General features: G+C 39.1%; 1 long non-coding RNA gene and 1 other non-coding gene across 2 annotated transcripts; one reads left to right on the top strand and one right to left on the bottom strand.

The window, feature by feature from the left end:
- Positions 1–5,552: 5,552 nt before the first annotated feature.
- Positions 5,553–7,079, bottom strand: LOC137235992 (uncharacterized). The gene is made up of 2 exons (XR_010948197.1): positions 6,527–7,079; positions 5,553–6,040 (listed from the first exon to the last, which is right to left on the bottom strand). It is a non-coding gene; the product is annotated as an uncharacterized lncRNA (long non-coding RNA).
- A 1,099-nt stretch (positions 7,080–8,178) lies between these two features.
- TRNAT-AGU (transfer RNA threonine (anticodon AGU)) lies at positions 8,179–8,252 on the top strand. The gene has a single exon. It is a non-coding gene; the product is annotated as a tRNA-Thr (tRNA).
- The last annotated feature ends 6,224 nt before the right edge of the window (positions 8,253–14,476 follow it).

Below are 14,476 nucleotides of genomic sequence, written 5' to 3'. Positions count from 1 at the left end.
TACAAACTTAATAGGAGTGAGTATATCTTCACTTGCCTTATTGCCTATCTTAGCTCTTATGCAAATTTCTTTCCTTTATACATTTCTTTTGTGAGAGATAATCGCGTCTTTATGACATGTAATTATGGTCACAATCAACTTGTCGTATCGGACAATTTTCTCTTGTGGTTTTATCTTTGACGGAAACTGTGAACTTTGGCGGTTTATTTTTATTCACAATTTGCTTTATTCATAACAAATTAAAATCGTTTATTAGTGTGTAAATTATTTTGTTATGCAAATTTTTTTTTATATTATTGCTCACAAATAGGCGCAAAGCGTTGTTTGAGTGCTAAAAATTTAGTAGAAAATTTAAACCAAAATATAGGTACACATAAAACAATTACCAATGTATCAATTTATAGAAAAAAATATTTCTATGGGTATGTGCAGAGCTGATCAAACCCTTATACACTTATTGCTTTTGTTTTGCCCTGAAGAATAGCACAGATACAAATGCACACTTTGAATATAAAAAAAATTTCATAGCACTCTCACATGCGCTCACATATAAATTCGATTCATATGGAAGTGCCTAAATTTCATATTAAAGTGCAAAGAAAAAGCACTTCCATATGAAGCCAAGGCACTTCGGTATGATATTCAAATTTACACTAAGGGCTGGTTTTTCAGTAGTTAGCTAAGCTTAAACTAAGTTTGCTTAAACTCTAGTCAAATTTAATTAAACTCCAGTTAAACTACTGAGCAGTTTTTCAGTTACAGTTTAAGGCCGTCTTTGGGGTACACTTTTTTGTGCGGCAACATTGGTTTTTTATTATTAGATAATTTGCAGATACGGCAACAACTGGATTTTGTTTATTTATTTATTCAATTATTTTATTTAATTTCAAAAATAGTCTAATGTTCTTACAGACTACTTGAGTTTATACTTAAAAATACAGACCTTAGCAATACAATCAAAAAATTATTACACTCAACAAAGATTTGAGGGTCAATGGCCAAAGAATTTGAGATGGTATTGAACTCCCTCAGTGCTCTAAAAATGGGAGCGGTAGAGGCATAGAGGGTCCAAGCACAATCAGTATAAAACATATCCCAATTTCGAAGTGATCTAGGGGGTATGTGGAGACAAATACTCTCGAGTAAACGTGGTGAATCAATCACAGCATTAATAATATCATAGACAAAAGTAAGAGAAAGAATGGTCCTCCTACTTTGAAGTGATTGGAGGCACTTCTGGCATTATAAGAGGGAATCGGCTCAGAAAAGTTCAAAGACCTCAGGCCAAACCATAAAAAGACTTTTTGGACTCGCTCGATCCTTTTGATATGGCAGTCATGATAAGGCCTCCAGATAAAGCAAGTATATTCCAACTTAGAGCGTACGAGAGACGGTAGCAGCAACTTAAGAGTATAAGGATTTGTTAAGTCAGAGCTAAATCGCCGAATAAAAGCCAAACCCGAGTAGGATTTAGCAATTATCGAGGTTATGTGAGTGGTAAACGAAAACTGCGAGTCGAAAATTACGCCTAAGTCAGAAATCTCAGTACGTGTGGATAGTCGAGAGCCGTCAATATAATATGAAGTGGGAATTGTGCAACGAGACTTAGAGAGGATTACGTGAAAGCACTTACCAATATTTAAAGGCAGATTTTTATTACGGCACCAATCAGCAACGTTGTTCAGATCAGACTGAATGTTTTCTGAATCAGAAGGAGTAGAAACAGATGTAAACACCTTCAGATTATCAGCGTAAAGCAAAAAATGGGAATGCTGAAAGCAGGCTGAAATGTCATTCATAAAAATTACAAAAAACAGTGGCCCCAAAATGCTGCCTTCCGGTACTCCTGAGGATACAATAAAAGGCTTGGCGTGAGTATTGTCAACAACAACTACACATTTGCGTGAGTGAAGGTAGGACTTAAACCAAAACAAAAATATAGAGTGAAAGCCCAATCTGGCTTGTTTGGAAATCAAGATTTGATAACTGACTTTATCAAACGCTTTGGAGAAATCCGTATAAACCGTGTCGACTTGAAGACGGTTGTTGAAGGCTGCAAGGCAAAATTCAGAAAAAAAGGCTAAGTTTGTAAGCGTGGATCTACCAGGCATGAAGCCATGTTGACTATCACTAATTAATTGCTTGACAACAAAACTAATTTTTTGTTTTACAACATACTCAAAAAATTTACAGATAGTAGATATTTTCGCAATTGGTCTATAGTTGGCAACATTGTTTTTATTACCACTTTTAAAAATCGGGGATATGAAGGTTATCTTCCAAGCATCAATGAACTCACCACACTCAAGAATTTGTTGAAGATTAAAAGAAGCGGGGTGGCTAGATTCAGACAATTTTTAAAGAAATAAGACGATAAGCCGTCAATATCTGTCTGGGAAGACGACTTGAGGTTCCGGATTCCATCAACAATATCTTCTAGAGAAAGAGTAAGAGCCCCGAATTTGATGGGAGAGTCTACCATTGGAGGACTCAGGAACACTAACTGGCTGAGTATCAAAATTGGAGTGAAAAAAGTCTGCAAAAAGGTTAGCCGACTCCATAGGTGAAGAGGTATGAAACCAAGTTGGCCTTAGTCCTAAGGCCAGAGACATTTTGAAAATAAATTCTGACTTGCCTAGGAAAATGTTTGTCTGGCACTGCTGATTGCTAAGCATCACCACCGCCACCTTGAACAACTTTACGACGGTTTTTGAAAGACTTAACTTTAACATCTGCCGGCCAGAGCTTGGGATCTAAAACTTTATCCACTAGTGCAGGCGATACACCAAGCTTGAAATTTAATCGTGTCAGATCTTTGATATCCGCGTCCTTTTTGCCCAGAGGAAAACATGTGAGATGATGAGCACTAATGTTAGTGTTTTTGGAAACAAAAGCAATAAGATCATCCGCAGTAACACTTGGTTTGAAGAAAATGATACCATTTCCTAGAGCTAACAACGTCAAGTTCCGTGTTGTCACTAACGCCGATTATCAAATTGGAGGGGCGAGTCTTGCTTTGATGATTTACGCTTACAGAATCTTTAGGGGAGATTTTGGATTCATGGTTAACTCCAGTGTGCAAAGGTTTATTGATATCTTGCTTTTTATTTTTACGACCTTTTCGCTAAACTTTGGTCCACTGACCAGACGAAGGCAAGTTTTTAGCAGTACCCGACGACAAAGGCTTTTGCAAATCGACACAAAGCTGAGTCACATTGTTATTATTGTTATTAATAATATTTGACGAATGCTGATTATTGCTAACAGCAGAGGAGATAGCAGAACTGTTGTATGGAGCAGCTGCAATAAATAGCATATGACAGAGAGCCATTTGGCATTGTTGAAGATTGTGTTGTAAAAGGCAATGAACAATAATTATTAGAACTATCAGAAACAGCAGAGAGAGCGGCAGCATTATAGGTGATTTATTATGCCAGAGTTAAATAAAATATGTTTTATAGAGTCACTGTCTCATATTGTAATCGAAATTCTCAATATAAAAATGTAAAATACAGGTAAGTAAAATTGTTTGATTACACTTGAGTCAACAAGTGGATAAAAGCTTTAGCTTTGAGAAAAATTAACATCGATTATAGAGCGGTCAAAAAACACGTTCATACGCCACGCCAACCACTACCTAACAAACATGGAAAAATATTTCTCCAGCGAAATATATCTAGTTTCGGAGGTGATATCCAACATCATTATTTAATTGCTCTGGGGAAATTTTGTAAAATGTATAGTTCTCTAATCTCCAACGCCGACACCTTCCTTAAACGTCATTCTTAAATTATTTTCCGACCTTTGAGAGATTTTGAGAAATGCACAGTTCTCAAATGAATATTCAACACATTTCTCCAGTTGATATCCAACATTGAATATCGAGTTGAGGTGGAGTTGAAAACAAAATCTCCAAAGTGGTACGCTATGATTCTGGAGTCGATCCACTGTTTCGAAAAAACTCTGAGATTTTAGAAGTATGCCTAGTTATCAACAAGAGCTCTAATGGTACTCAAGCCCAAATGCTTGTTGGGTATATTCGACGCCATTTCGAACGAGCGCAAATAACTGAGAGGTTAACTAGAGTTTAACGCTGCCAGATCGGACGCATATGCTCAGCTTAAACTTCAGTTAAAGTAGACTTTAAAATTGCAGAATAAGGTTAAGCGTAGTTTAAATGACAAACTGAGTTGAACTTGTACGGAAAAACAGGGCCTAACAAATTGACAACATACAATTTTTCAAAAATATTGTAGCACTGAGAAAAATTTTAATTGAAAATTTATTAATATTCAAATTTCCAACAGCCCGGGTATGTGAATATTAAAGATATCAAACAACAAATTGTACAAGACGAAGCGTTCAACGCAATCTTATGCATGATGAGTAGATTGCACGTATTTTTATGGAGTACGGCAGATGTAGCATTATCTGACATAAAAAAGTAGCCAACTTCCAACTATAGTTGCAAACAAAACATAAAAAGAAGAATTCGCCATTTGCTTTCGCTATAGTTGCGTTTCAATGAAACCTGATCCAGATACCGATAAAAATTTAACATGGATCAATTTAGGATCAACAGGGTGGCCTTGTAGATTTGGTTTTTTGCGGAAAATTTTTGTAGGATACTCTCTGTACTTGGTAGCACTTACAGCCACATGCACTAGGGTATCCGATTTTTAACAAATGCAAAATCGCATATAGTTTTACATATATGGAAAATATGACGCCTTTGTGGCTTGGTTTAAGAACTAATAACACTACTTTTAACTTTTTAAATAAAATTTGATGGTGCGATTCGGGAAAAGGGTGTAAAAATAACAGGCAACATATTTTGTGTACACATTGGTTTAGTGCTGCCAACTCTCATAGTACTGATCCGGATCCTTCCAATGAGATTTGATCGCGATCCAGAGCTGGACGGCTCATTGCAACGCCCTATGTGAGTGCTATCACACTTTGCAAGTGAAATTATTTTGCCCACTTTTTGATACAATTCCAACGTTTTTCAGAATAAAAAACTGCATTTTAACAGAAGTTCCTCTTTTCCTACAAAATATGTTAGCAAGTATTTTGTTGTACACCATTCAAACATGCTATTCGCATGGCAGTAATTCTTACTTTTTGGTAGGTCATTTTAAATCCATGTCACACTGGTGCAGCGTATAATATTATAGAGCTTGTTACAGCTGACGGGTAGCTTCACCTGGTCCGCTGATATTGAGCATTATTCGCATTAAGGCTCCGCCATATTTAGAAACTTTCTCCCCCAGTTTACCTCTAAATAATTCAAGTAAGGTTTTGAATCTATTTAATGATCTCCTATTGTGGGGACTAACACATCCACAGCCCGCTTTAGGCTCACCAAAACCACTTTTGTCTTATTGCTATCCATCTCCTTGCTATCCATCGCCTAATTAATGTTCATCAGCCATTCCTCTCTATCTACCTCTACAATTACAATTACATCCCCTCTATAACTACAACTACATCTACAACCACGTCTATCTCAATACCCATGCATCTACTTCCGTTCAGTAAAAGTCTAAAAGTTTAAATATAATAATCCAGTTTTGTATTTAAATAAGATCGAAATATGATATATACACTAACTTACTTAAATACTTAACCCACCTAAAAACTATACGTAAAACCCAAACCCGCACCTAGCTTATAGTTGTCAACTAGTGGACCATACACATGACGTGATGCATTGGCAATCAAATAAAATGTACTCGTAGAATTTCGTTCCTGTGAAGACCAGATGGGTGCTTTGATTGTTGCATCAAGGGTGGCTGTATCGAATTTCGGTATGCGAGAGATACGCAAAGCAAGCCATTAACCCAGAGCATGACTGTAATTAGCTCCGACTGAGCAGTGCATAAAATCCAGTCCAGTATTTATTAGGGTGTTCGAAAACATTATATTCGCACAGATGATATGCACATTCTTTCTAAATACGTTTCCATGGCCACTGATCGTGATAGTGCTGCTCACCCCTGGCCTAAGCGTGTGTTGTAACATAAGACCGTAGTTTTGACTGCAAATTAGAAGAAAAATGTGGATCGAGAAGTAAAAAAAAAACAATTGACTGATAATTGCCGTGTTTTTTTTCAAGCGTATAGGTACGTTTACGTATGCGCGTCGAAAAACGCTTATCCTCGCTTAGATAATGCTTAGGGGACCCATCTAGCGGCAGTGGTTAAATAACTAGCTACAGAACAGGGTGTACCTAAAATCGGAGACATATAGTGTGTAACATATAGCTGAATCAGTTGCGATGAATTGTGGCTACGCACTATTTTAAGAGGTGATACATAGAATTAGTGTAGAGGTGAAACATAGACACATATTTCAGTTACATCTGAGTATAATGCGTATTGAAATTTAGTAGTACTAATTTTATGCACGGCAATTTCAGAGGTGTATTTAAAGTTTGACGCTTAGCACTCTATATAAAGTTTAAGCGTAAACGTCTATAGATGTAAAAAAAAACACAGCTAATAACTCAAATAACACAACTTACCGATCAGCTGCTATGAATGCACTAAAGCTTACTGGATCTCCCAACGCATAGCGACACACATAGGCTCCAATTTTGGCATTCCTTCTTTTATTTCCAAATTGCTTTAACACTTCTATGCGTACATCACTATTACCTCTTATGTCCATAGTTTTAAATATAATGCCAACACATGCATTAAAAAAAAATATTAACAATCATCTAAATAATAAAATGACATGTTATTGTTTCAGATTTTTTCCAGTTTTGTGCTATGGAAAGATTTTTATTTTATAGCAATTTGTCCACCTTCCTTTACCTCGTTTACTTCTACTTCGTACAAACGTATACGTATATATGTACCTTGTATGTATATAAATATACATATGTATGTACATAAAGGTGTTTCATTTTCAGCTAAACAAACGATCGGCGGTAATTCTGGCTTAATGGTTTTTTTGCTGCTAATCTGTTTTTTGTTATTTTGCTCTCGCGTATGTGGGAAAACCCAAAAATTTTGCTTTAATATAAATAGTTCCATCTGAGAAAATGCCGTCCGACCAATCATATTTGCGTAAATGAGATGAAAACAATATAAGGACCGCTTTATAGACTGCCTTTTAATGTACATATGGATTACGCAACTGCTTGGACACATTTTAAAGCGTGAAATGACTGCCAATAAAATATGGCAAGAGAGTAAATATAACGGTTATTGCAGAAAATACAATTATATTTATAGGAGAGAAAAATTATGAAATTTTATGAAATTTTCAATTTCTCTTTAATTGGATTTAAGTCAAATTTGTATATCCAACAGATCACCGTTTTAGGTAGGATAAGGTAAATAAACATTCACCTATAAATTAAACACCCTAACGTACATTTTGCTTTATACATGCCTTGCAGGAAATTTAGTCATCAAAAAGGTAATTTAAGACCAGTCTTGTGAACTGCATGAGATAGCTATAACCATGAATCACTTACATATCTAAATATAATATGACGTATTCTTTACGATTTTCTCAGACAAAGGTTAGGTTAGGTTGAACTGGCCGGTCCATAAGGACCTCATATAGGCTGAATGAGTCCGTAGTGTTACTTTAACGTCCAAACTGAAAAACCCTATTAAGAACCAGGACCTATGTTATAAAATAACTCCGTCCTCTTCGCAAATACTAGAAGCTTTCTAGGACTTCAGCCACTTGCTGATTTCTAAGGAAATAGACATATTAAACCTTAATGCAAAGGTAGCAGTCTCTGGAGGATCCTAAAAAGTCCCGGGGTCCCTTAATTGTCACTTTTAAATGCCGAAATCGCGGGATTGCAAAATATCTTCGGGATTTGATGCCTTAATTCCTACACAATAATTATGCGCTCAAAGTTTAGAAACTCACCTTAATTTCTCATCACAACTGGTTATATATACATATGTACCTACATTAAAATACACAGCCTATGTTTTTTCTAGCAGACTATAGTTTATTTTTAAATATTTAATATATGTTTTTTATATTTAATTTTTTTCACTTTCTAGTTTCATCATATTCTAAATACATAAGTATGTACCGATGTCATAAATAAACTTTTGCTTCTTCACTTATTCTTTTCGTTCATTTTTAAGAATATCATCCCCTGTACGGTGGCCTTGCATTTCACACAACAGTTAATAGCATGGCGCCGTGGCTTAGATGATTAAAGCGCCTGTCTAGTAAACAGGAGATCGAGAGTTCGAATCTCGCCGGGGCCTTGTCCGAAAGTTTCGAAGTATGTATTTCAAATAATAATATGTAAAAAAGGGAAATATTTTTTAGAACATAACTAAGGGAGTCTTCAAAAAGTTAAACGAAAAAAATCCCAAAGTTAAAAAAATAAAACAAATTTATTCAAATAAATAATTATTTATTAATTTTTATTGCTAATATAATATTTAAAACAAAAAAGCCATATTAAAAGTGAGCATTTGCCGTGTTTAATACAAATTTAAATATTCTTGTACAAATTTGAAAACAAAAAAACAAAACAAGTAATTCCAAATACGATTTTTCCTGTTTCGTGAACAAATAGACCAAAAAATCCAAAATAGAAAGTTTAGAAATGTTTTCTCCGATAACAATGATGTCTGTTTTCAGTTGTTGACATACCAATCAGATATTTAGTTCATACAAATGCTTGGACTAGGAATACTCGATTGAAACAAAATGTCAAAAATTGCATTTGGAAAAAAATATAACCTGCAAAAATATGCTGTCATTTAGGTGGTTAGATGAAACATTTCCAAAAATCAACAACGATTTTAGAGAAAGTAACTGACATCCTCTCCTCCGTATACATACATACACACACACATTACTACATACACTGTGCAACAATTTAATTTTTATGAGCGGAATGCTTTTGGCTATCGAAAAAAAGGAAGAAAATTAAAAAAAAAAAAAAAATTTATCAAAACATATGTTTTAAAAAAAATTTATAAAGGTAAAAAAATGTCAACGAAAAGATTTTTTTTTTTAATTTTTTTAGAGCTTACGATTTTTTCTCGAGCACAAGCGAGATTTTCGAGCCCCGAAAAACCGAGAACTCGACTTCTCGCGAGATTCTCGTGTCTCGAAGTACTCGTAAATCTCGCGAGCTTCTCGACATAAACTTAATTGCTGTATGGGCAGTATTTATACACTTGGTTTTTTTAATTGTGAATTTTTTGTTGATGATATTGCTTTCCATTGACATTTAACTCAAAAAATATTTATTCAGGCCTGTTCTGAATTCCGACTCGTTTTGAAAAGTAAAACGAGGCTGATTCCGAGTCAATTTCTTTTTGGTGTTCGCAACTCCGATTGAAACAAATCGATTCGAAGTCGATTTCGAATCGTTTTCATTCCGAGTCGATATTCAAGCGTAACAGCGGGTATTATTTATTTTGGTTTTAGTTAAATTATAATTGTGCAAAAATTTGAACAAAATGCCAGCGCCAATGGTTTTCGGAAAAGCAGAGGCAAGAAGACGTGCAATTTTGCATAAAAATTGCAAAAATCGGTCGATCGAAATTGAGAACACGTCGGTTTTCTTTCGACCAGAATCGCTTTGTTTAGCTTTGAAAATGTTTGATAGAAAATTTCAAATTAAGATTTGTAATACTAAATAAACAAATAGTCCAGCAAAAAGTTATTATAAATCTTCCAAAATAAAATGAATAATTTAATAAAACTTATTTGTGGGGAAAATAATGTAATTATCTGTGCTTAATAGGCTAATTACTTTCGATTCCGACTGCTCAGAGGCAAAACTTCAAATCGACCAAGTCTGGTCTGAATCGATATTCAGAACACCAATCCATTTCGATTCCGCATAAATTGGTCGGAATTGAGATCCAGAAGAGGTCCGATTATACAAATAATTTTGTTCGCAATATTTTATATTTTTAACGAGACATCGAGAAGAAGGCTTCTCGCGAGATTTTCGAATCTCGACATACTCGTAATACTCGCGAGCTTCTCGACTTTCAATTCAGTCGCTGCATTGCCAGTATTCTATACATTTCGGTGTTTTTATTGCGGTTTTGTCGAAATTTTCGCTTTTACTCCAGAAGAAATCATAAGCTCTATATAAAAGAGCCGATGAATCGAAAAATTGAATGTCGAGAAGCTCGCGAGCATTACGATCCTTACGTGTCATTCGAGATTCGAATCTCGCGAGAAGGCGAGACTCGCGGAAAATCTCTTCTCGAACAAGTTGGAGAAATCGTAAGCTAAAAATTTTTTACAAAATGTCCAAAAAAATTTTAAAATCATAAAAAAAGTAATACAGTCAGAGAGGGAGAAAGGGACGCAGAATTTGAGAAAGGCAGAGGGAGGAGTGAATAAAAGGATAACGAAAAGTGGGAGACAGGAGGAGGTAAAAACTTCTTAAAAACTATGAGATAGGCCAAAGTTAGGGCAGAACAACGTGTGCTGGGCCTGCTAGTTTTATACATGTACTAGCCTTTACCCGCGGCCCCGTCCGCAAGGAGAAATTTAAATATATGGGCTATTCGGGTTAGCCTGCTTATCAAGTTATCTGTTTAAAATTTTGTTTTCTGTCTAATACATTTTATTTTTGTAATTGAGTAAAAAAAAGAACTAAATGAGCTGATAACCTGATAGGATCCCAAATGATCCCGAAATTATCCAGAAAAAGCTACGAAATGACCCCCACGTTATCGCGGACGGATCCCGAAAACCATCCAGAAATGCCCCGCAAGGGTCTCCAAAAGTTCCCAGAATAGTCCCAAAAAACCAGAAATGACAACGACACGATTCTAGACGTATCCAGAGAACCACACAGAAATGATCCCTGAAGGTGTTCCAAAATGATCCCGAAAAGGTTCCGAAATGACCATGACTGCTCCCATCCAGAAAATATCCAGAGGGGTCCCTAAATTATCCCGACATACTCCAGAAAAAGTTCCAAAATGGCTCCGAGGGGATCCACGACGGATCGCGAAAACCATACAGAAATGAACCCGGAAGGGTCCCAAAATGATCCCGAAATAGTCCGGAAATGAGCCAAATGGGATCCCGCACAGATCCAGAAATGATCCCGGAAGGGTCCAAAAACTATCCCGGAAAAGTAACAAAAAATCCCTGTCCTACGGCATCCCGGACGGATCCAGAAATGATCTCGGAAGGGTCCCCAAATGATCCCAAAATGGTCCCGAAATGACCCTGATGGATCCGGCAAACCATCAAGAAATTATGCCGGAAGGGTCCCCAAATGATCCCGAAATAATACAGAAAAAATCACGAAACGACCCCTAGAGGATCCCCAAATGATCCCGTATTAGCCCCGAAAAAGTCCCGAAATAACCCCGACGGGATCCCGGACAAATCCCGAAAACCATCCAGAAATAATGCCGGAAGAGATCCCAAATGATTCCGACAAAGTCCCGCATTGATTCCGACGGGATCCCGAACGGATACCGAAAATCATCCAAAAGTGATGCCGGAAAGGTCCTCAAATGATCACCTAATAGTCCCGAAATTACCCTTAAGGGGCCCTGGATGGATCCCGTGAACCACCCAGAAACGATCCCGATATAGTCCCGAAGAAGTCCCGAAATGACCATGACGGGAGCTCGAACGCATCCGTAAATGACCCTGACGGGATCCCGGACAGATCCCGAAATCCGTCCAGAAATGATCTTGGGAGGGACCCCAAATGATCCCAAAAAAGTCCCGAAAGGAAAACCATCCAGAAGTGATGCCGAAAAGGTCCTCAAATGATCACCTAATAGTCCCAAAATGACCCTGACGGCATCCCGGACAGATCCCGGAATCCATCCAGAAATGATCTTTGGGAGGATCCCAAAATGATCCCGAAATAGTCTCGGAAAAGTCCAAAAATTACCCTGACGTGTTCCCGGACGAATCCTGAAAGCCATCCTTAAATGATCCCGAAAAAGTCCCGAAATGACCCTGACGGGATCCCGAAAGGATTCCGAAAACTATCCAGAAATGATGCCGAAAGAGTCCGCAAATGATCCCGTATTAGACGAGAATAAGTCCCGAAATGACCCCGACGGGATGCCGGACGAATCCCAAATGCCATCCAGAAATGTTGCCGGCAGAGCCCCCAAATGATCCCAAAAAGGTCCCCAAATGACTCCGACGAGATCCCGGACGGATACCGAAAACCATCCAGAAATGTTGCCGGTAGGTACCCCAAATGATCCCGAAATAGTCCCGAAATGACCCCGTCCGGATCCCGGACGGATCCCAAAATCTATACAGAAATGATGTCGAAAAGGTCCCCAAATGATCCCGTATTAGTCGAGAAAAAATCCCGAAATGACCCCGACGGGATCCCTGACGGATCCCGAAAACCATCCAGAAATGATGCCGGCAGAGCCCCCAAATGATCCCGAAAAAGTCCCCAAATGACCCCGACATACTCCAGAAAAAGTTCCGAAATGGCTCCGAGGGTATCCACGACGGATCGCGAAAACCATGCAGAAATGATTCCGGAATGATCCCAAAATGATCCCGAAATAGTGCGGAATTGACCCATTTGGGATCCCGCACAGATCCAGAAATGATCCCGGAGGGGTCCAAAAACTATCCCGGAAAAGTTACAAAAAATCCCGAAATGGCTCCTACGGTATCCCGGACGGATCCAGAAGTGATCTCGGAAGGGTCCCCAAATGATCCCGAAATGACCCTGATGGATCCGGCAAACCATCATGAAATTATGCCGGAAGGGTCCCCAAATGATCCCGAAATAAAACAGAAAAAGTCACGAAACGACCCATAGAGCATCCCCAAATGATCCCGCATTAGCCCCGAAAAGGTCCCGAAATAACCCCGACGTGATTCCGGACAAATCCCGAAAACCATCCAGAAATGATGCCGGAAGGGGTCCCAAATGATTCCGAAAAAGTCCCGCAATGATTCCGACGAGATCCCGAACGGATACTGAAAATCATCCAGAAGTGATGCCGGAAAGGTCCTCAAATGATCACCTAATAGTCCCGAAATGACCCTTAAGGGATCTTAGACGGATCCCGTAAACCATCCAGAAATGATCCCGATATAGTCCCGAAGAAGTCCCGAAAGGACCCTGACGGGATCTCGAACGCATCCCTAAATGACCCTGACGGGATCCCGGACAGATCCCGAAATCTATCCAGAAATGATTTTGGGAGGGACCCCAAATGATCCCGAAAAATTCTCGGAAAAGTCCAGAAATTACACTGACATGTTCCCGGATGAATCCTGAAAGCTATCCTTAAATGATCCCGAAAAAATGATCCCGTATTAGTCGCTAAAAAGTCCCGAAATGACCCCGACGGGATCCCGGACGGATCCCGAAAACTATCCAGAAATGATGCCGAAAGGATCCGCAAACGATCCCGTATTAGTCGCGAAAAAGTCCCGAAATGACCCCGACGGGATCCCGGACGGATCACGAAAACCATCCAGAAATGATGCCGGAAGGGACCCCAAATGATCCCGAAAAAGTCCCGCAATTATTCCGACGGGATCCTGAACGGATACCGAAAACCATCAGAAGTGATGCCGGTAGGTATCCCAAATGATCCCGAAATAGTCCCGAAATGACCTCGTCGGCATCCCGGACGGATCCCGAAAATTATCCAGAAATGATGCCGGAAAGGTCCACAAATGATCCCCTAATAGTCCCGAAATTACCCTAATGGCATCCCGGACGGATCCCGAAAATCATCCAGAAATGATGCCGAAAGAGTTCCCAAATGATCCCGTATTAGTCGCTAAAAAGTCCCGAAATGACCCCGACGGGATCCCGGACGGATCCCGAAAACTATCCAGAAATGATGCCGAAAGGGTCCGCAAACGATCCCGTATTAGTCGCGAAAAAGTCCCGAAATGACCCCGACGGGATCCCGGACGGATCCCGAAAACCATCCAGAAATGATGCCGGAAGAGCCCCAAAATGATCCCGAAAAAGTCCCCAAATGACCCCGACGAGATCCCGGACGGATCCCGAAAACCATCCAGAAATGATGCCGGAAGAACCCCCAAATGATCCCGAAAAATTCCCCAAATGACCCCGACGAGATCCAGGACGGATCCCGAAAACCATCCAGAAATGATGCCGGAAGAGCCCCCAAATGATCCCGAAAAAGTCCCCGAATGACCCCGACGAGATCCCGGACGGATCCCGAAAACCATCCAGAAATGATGCCGGAAGAGCCCCCAAATGATCCCGAAAAAGTCCCTAAATGACCCCGACGAGATCCCTGACGGATCCCGAAAACCATCCAGAAATGATGCCGGAAGAGCCCCGAAATGATCCCGAAAAAGTCCCCAAATGACCCCGATGAGATCCCGGACGGATCCCGAAAACCATCCAGAAATGACGCCGAATGATCCCGTATTAGTCGCGAAAAAGTCCCGAAATGACCCCGACGGGATGCCGGACGAATCCCGAGGACCATCCAGAAATGATGCCTAAAGGGAC

Source organism: Eurosta solidaginis, unplaced genomic scaffold (genome assembly GCF_040869045.1).
Source record: "Eurosta solidaginis isolate ZX-2024a unplaced genomic scaffold, ASM4086904v1 ctg00001093.1, whole genome shotgun sequence".
NCBI classification, from domain to species: Eukaryota; Metazoa; Arthropoda; class Insecta; order Diptera; family Tephritidae; genus Eurosta; species Eurosta solidaginis.
This window is presented reverse-complemented; position numbering and strand designations above follow the sequence as displayed.